Source organism: Pinus tabuliformis, chromosome X, assembly GCF_031772625.1.
Source record: "Pinus tabuliformis cultivar Carrire ecotype Pingquan chromosome X, CPIR1, whole genome shotgun sequence".
Classification (NCBI taxonomy): domain Eukaryota; kingdom Viridiplantae; phylum Streptophyta; class Pinopsida; order Pinales; family Pinaceae; genus Pinus; species Pinus tabuliformis.
The window spans coordinates 639007123-639013749 of NC_142308.1; positions in this window are offsets into that span (position 1 = coordinate 639007123).

Consider the following 6627-nt stretch of genomic DNA (forward strand, 5'->3'; position numbering starts at 1 on the left):
GCCAAGTCCCCGCATAAATGTATCAAATTTGTGATACCACATCCTTGGTGACTATTTTAACCCATACAGAGACTTCTTTAACTTGCATACCAGTTCTCTCTTACCCTTCACCACAAAGCCTTCAGGTTTCTTCATGTAGATCTCCTCTTCCAGATCCCCATGAAGAAATGATGTCTTTACATCCACCTGTTCTACCTCAAAATCAAAAGCAGCAACAAAATATCACCAAAATCAATTCTCAGCACGTGGGAATAACTTTTTTCTACCAACCAAGCTTTGTATTTCTCCACATTTCCTTCTTCATTTGTTTTCTTCTTGAACACCCATTTGCTTCCAATGGGTTTCCTTCCAGCTGGTAACTCCACTAGATCCCAAGCCTCATTTTGTGCAAAGATGCCCTTTCATCAACCATGGTCTCTTTTCAGAGTTTGCCATCCTCTGAATTTACTACTTACTTGACAGTTCTACGATCATCATCAATAACAGATAAAGAAAAATTTGAACAGAAAGTAGATAGACTATACCTTTCTGGTTGCCTTCTTTCTCGAATTTATCTTCTCACACCCAAAGTTTGTGGCTCTTCATCTTCTAATTCCTCCTCCGTTGTAGAGTCTGATTCTTCCTCCTTAAGCTCAAACTCTATCTTCTCAAGTTGCTTTGGTTGGACTTCATTTTTAATAACATATTTCACCTCTCTGAACACCACAACTTGGTTGTACACACCGTTCCTTGTTACTTGGTTCCAAAGCTTATAACCCTTTAAACCATCCTTATACCCAATAAAGATGCACTTTCAAATTTACTATCCAAATTGTTTCTTTTCTCCTTTGGAACATGTACATATGCATCACATCAAAATACCTTCAGATGTGAAAGAGAGGGTTTCTTACCAATCCATACCTCTTGTGGAGTCTTATACTCCAACGTTCTTGAAGGTGATGTGTTGACTAGGTAACATGGTGTCTCCATCGCCTCTGCCCAGAATTCCTGTCCTAACCCGACACCACTGAGCATGCTTCTTTCCCTTTCTATCAACATCTTGATCATTCTTTCTGCAACTCCATTTTTCTCAGGTGTGTATGGAGTAGTCTATTGCCGTGCTATACCACACCTCTTATAGAATTCTTCAAATTCCTTACTGCAAAACTCTCCATCGTTATCTATCCTCAACACCTTTATCTTCTTCTCTGTCTGGTTTTCCACCAGAGCCTTAAATTCTTTAAACCTGTCAAAGACTTTAGATTTATTCTTAAGGAAATATATCCATGTATTCCTTGAGAAGTCATCTATAGATGATACATAGTACATAGACTTACCTAGTGATGGAACCTTCACAGGTCCAAACACATCACTGTGCACAAGCTCTAATATATGTTTCGCCCTCTTACCACCATAGGGTAAACTCACTTGATTCTGCTTCCCATATACACAATTTTCACAGAAATCAAAATCGAGAGAGCTATTACTCATACCTTCTACCATACCTATACCATGAAGTATTCAAAGGCCCTTCTCTCCAATATATCCAAGCCTTTGATGCCATAACATTCTCTTCTCTCCCGAGACCACTAGATTTTCTGCTCCACTTTCGGGTACCACAGAACTGTTGCACCCATCAATGACAGTTTAACCTTGCAGCTTGTACAAAGTTCCAATTCGAACTCCCCACATCAATACCAATGCCCCCCAAGCATATTGCAGGTATCCTTCTCGAACACTATTTTTACACTTGCATCATCTAGCTTGCTTACAGAAATCAGATTTCTAGCTAATGCAGGAATATACAGAACACCCGGAAGTGTTCTAACCCTTCTACCTTGCAACTTCAACTTTACTTTTCCGCAACCAACAATTCTAGCCTTCGTGTCATCCCCAAAGAAGACATCACCACCGTCATATTTCTCATACTCATAGAACCACTCTCTATGGGGAGTGAAGTGAAAGGATGCACCTAAGTCAATCAACCATGCCTCATGATCCACATGTGTACTTGAAGAAGCAAAGTACGCATCCCCACCATATGAGGTGGTTTTCGCCTCTGCAGAAGGGACATCATCAGATCCCTTTCCTTTATTAGGAGCTTTAGAATTATAGTCCCTTTTTTAGTGCCCTTCCTTTCTGCATTTCCAACACACCACCTTTACAGGTTTTCCTGGAGATTTAGATCTTCCTCTAGTTTTATATCTCCCACTCGATGAATTATTTTTTTTTTCTGTTATGGGACCGTCCTTGTACAAACAAGGCATCACCATTCTGGCTCTCCATATTTTTCCATATCATCTCCTATGTCAGCAAGGATGAGACTATTTCATCAAACTGCAAGGTAGTTGCATTGCTACCTATTGCAATAACTAGACTATCCCACTAATCTAGTAGAGAACACAACAAACTGATGCACTTATCTTCATCTGAAATTTTAATATCAACATATAATAACTGACTTACCATAGTATTAAATGTGTTCAGATACTCTGTCACCAAGTCTCCATCTTTCATCCTTAGGTTATACAACTTTTTTCTTAGGAATAGCTTATTCACCAAGGAATTAGATTGGTACAAAGTCCCTAATTTGTGCCACAAAGCCTTCGCAGTAGCTGCCCCTGATACATTCAACAATATTGAATCTAATACACACAATCATATTGTTCTCTTTGCCTTCCGATCCAGCTTCTTCCATTCTTCATCGTACACTCTCATTGGTTTTGTACTTAGATCTACCGCAATCCACTAATCTTTCTCCACCAACAGATCCTTCACCTTGAGTTTCCATACTCAAAACTCTAACCATTAAATTTATCGATCTCTATCTTTCCACTTTTCTCCATCTTCTTTCACCACCAGAATCAATCTCGTAGATCAGCCACTGAACAAGGTCTACCACAAGCTTGAGTGAAACCCCTCAGCAACAAAGGCGTCCCCTTGAAGTCAAAATGGCTCTGATGCCAAATGTAGGTTTTAACCCCGTACAAAAATTTCCTGCATACGAATTCTAAGACACAGAAAATAAACAATAAGAAGGAATAACACATAAAACACATACACAGAGATTTCCCACTGGGTCCCAAAACCAGGACTACCATCTTGATTTTTCATTATGTTCCTTTCGATGTTACAATACATATTTATACATGCCGAAGAATCCAATACCATGGACCGAAAGCCATCGCGTACAAAACCATGGATCGAAAACCATCGCGTCCAAAACCATGTGCAAACAAAATGCACAAAACCATAGGTAGGTCTGCCCAACCTAATATAGGGTCCAAAAAACAAGATTTTCTGGGGCGCTGCCCCGGACCCGATAGAGGGTGTTACTTACATCCCTCAGACCCCCTGTGACCCCCTGCTACGCAATTCGCGTAATGAAGGGGAGGCTCCGCCCCGCCCTCTAACCCCCTGGTTAACTACGTGGGCTAGTCGTGGGAAGAATATAACACAACCCAACACATTCAAATAGTGAATGCAAGATTTAGAAAATGGGAAAACATGCATGATTGTGAAACGGCGGCGACCATCCATGCAAAAACAATGTGATGCATGCAACAATAGTGTCATGAAAATGAAAACTGAAATGGTGCTTGTACAGGCTAACATGCATGCAAATAACAACAAGCGTTCACAGAAATCAAGCAGATAACACTCACACAAACCAAAACAAAAAAAGCGATAGAAATGTTGCAAAAGACATGTAAAGTAGACTTACCCAGAAATAGTTGAGCTTAATGTGCCGAAGACACCTATATGTGATGTGGGATGCCAGAAATCCAAGTTCAATGTGAAGAATGAGTTCTACAACATTGAATAAATAAGTTTGAGTCTCATGATGCGCATGCCAAAAATCTAGGAAAAAGTGACACTTGAAGGGCAGTTTCTGAAACGATCTTTGCATGTAACCTCCAACTACTAAAAATAGATCCCTAAAATCTAGGGATTCTTTTTGCACATTTCTTTTTTCTATTTCGGGAAATGAAGCCCATGCATGAAAATCAAGTTTGTTGGGTCTCAAAGGGAACCGGTCAACTTGAAAGCACATGCAACAGCCTGCAAGACTAGAAGTTTCTGGGCTGAGATGGGTTGGATGTACCTTATGGATTGCACAATTTCTGGGGTTAGGAGGTGACTGCTTCCTAGAATTGTGCAATTTCTGGGCTGAGCTGTAGTGTAGGGCCATATTGCGTAGTTTTCTATGGGAAGCCTGTCTAATTGTTCTGTGTAATTTTGGATCTCAGTAGGCTGGCCAACATATTTGCACAATTTTTGGAGGGAGGGCTAGTCCCCCTCCAGAATTGCACAATTTTCTAGGGGAGTTTCTCAGCCAACAAATAGCTTAGTTTTGAAAAGGCAGCTTGTGAGGGGAGTGAAGTAAACTGACACGGACAGGCTAGAAAGCCACTAAAAAAAATGAAGCCTATGTACATCAAAATGCAAGACATGCTGTTAAGGATGGTCGGTAGGGAGCCTCCAAAACGAAGCTAAGGAAAACTTTTGGAGGGTGGTCATGGCCGCTACAATAGGTAGGCTGAAAACCACTGTCATAACCTAGAAAAACCATGCCACTAACAATAAGATAACTGTACACCAACAAAATCCATGCATGTGAAAACCAACTAGGAAATCACACATGCAATATGTTACCTGAAAGAAGTCCTACTAAGTTTGCTTGATCCTTCCCTTCCTTGCTTGATCTACTCTTTCCTTCCTTTCCTTTGCTTTTTTTTCTTTCCTTGCTTCAAAGCTAGAGTGTTCTAAGAAAACTCCAAGCATCCAAGAGTGAGAGAGAGAGAGAGAATAATGAGAGAGCTCCAAACTGATTTGACAAGAGGTACCAACTGATCCTGAGAAGCCTTTTTATCAATTAGGCCTCTATTTTCTTCATTTCCATTATCTTTTTTCAATTCCCTACTCACATGCAACATGTGACCTTTTACCTTCCTTTTCTCCTAATTTCAATTAATTTCATAAATAGATGTGCGAAAATGCCACTTTTCCTTTTTAATGCCTTTTCCATTGTCTTTGCCAGTTTCCTTAGCCATAATAAACGAAATGAACACCAACACTAGGGTGTGTTGCCCAACATTCAACTTGTAATACATGTCCCTTGACCGTGGTCTTATTTTTCCTTTATTAACTTTTATTACATGAACATTTAACTAGGGGTTGTTACACCCCTTTTGATTTTACTTGATATGCAAGTTAGGGTCACTCTTACTTTTCATAAAACCTTCCAGGGAAAGAACAAGTAAATCTTCACATACCAAGATCTTGGTTCTTTTTTTAATCCATATAAATATTTGTTTAATTTGCAAGCAAGGTGCTCTTGATCATCCTTTATGAATCCTTTTGGCTGAACACATTATACTTCTTCCTTTAGTTCCCCATTTAGAAAAGTAGATTTAACATATAGCCAATGTAGTTCCAATTTATCTCAGTGATTGGAAACATTAATCGATTTTATATTAGCTTAGCTACAGGTGCAAAATTTTATTCATAATCAATTTACCCTTCCCATGAGTAACCTTTTGCAACCAAACTGGCCTTATATTTATCTATACTTCCATCAGTGTTAAGTTTTTCTTTGAGCAACCATTTGGATTCTATGGGTACTTTATGTTCAAGAGATTATGTTAATTATCACATATCATTTTTCATTACGGACTCATATTATTCTTTCATTGCATCTTGTCATTCTTTATGCTCATTAGCTTGTTTCAAATTCAAAGGTTCTATGAAATTTGTTACTTCAATCATTAAGGCATAACCTTTAAACCTTATTGGTGGTTGAGTTTCTCGTAATGACCTCCTTGGTGCTTCAGTATTTCATATATTCTCCTACTTTTTGGTGAACCATTGATTCTTCGTAGTGTATTGTGGCTAGTGAAGGTGCCCATGTCATTGGATTCTTCCTCCTCTTTCTATCCTTGCTTATCATCTGCTTCTTCTTTGACATCGTCATAATGATAATGAATATGTGATGCTTCATATTTGTCCTCCTTATGGACTTCATCTGCATGCTCATGAAATAACACATATTTGCATGCAAAAGCTTTATGTGTGTAGGGATAAAATAGCTTATATGCTTTATGATAAGAATAATAACCAATGAAAACACACTTGATAACTTTTGCATTAGGTTTTCTCCTATCTTCTTTCAAAACATGAGAAAATGTTTTTCTTCCAAATATTATTAAATGGATTACTATTGGTTTATAACCATAAAGAGTTTTAAAAGGAGTCACATGATCTAAACTTTTAGTTGGACTTCTATTTTTCAAAGAAAAGATAATTCCTAGAAGGAATTGGTAAACTTTTTACCTTTTAATGTGCTTCATGCACATTGTACCTATTCTCCCTTTCAACTACTCCATTTTGTTTAGGAGTACGTGGTACTGTGTATTGTTGATCTAGATTTATGAAGGAAAGAAATGAAATACATATATAAATAGAAACACAAAGCTACAAGGAAAATGAAACTTTAATTCATTACTGATAAAGTATTGAAAAACTATTACATGTAGAATGGAGATAAACTAGTCCAGATGATGGTAGCTTATCTCTTAAAAGAGATGTGGCAAGTAAATTCCTTTTGAAGTGTGTTAAAATGAGGCTTAGAGGCCTATTTATTAATGA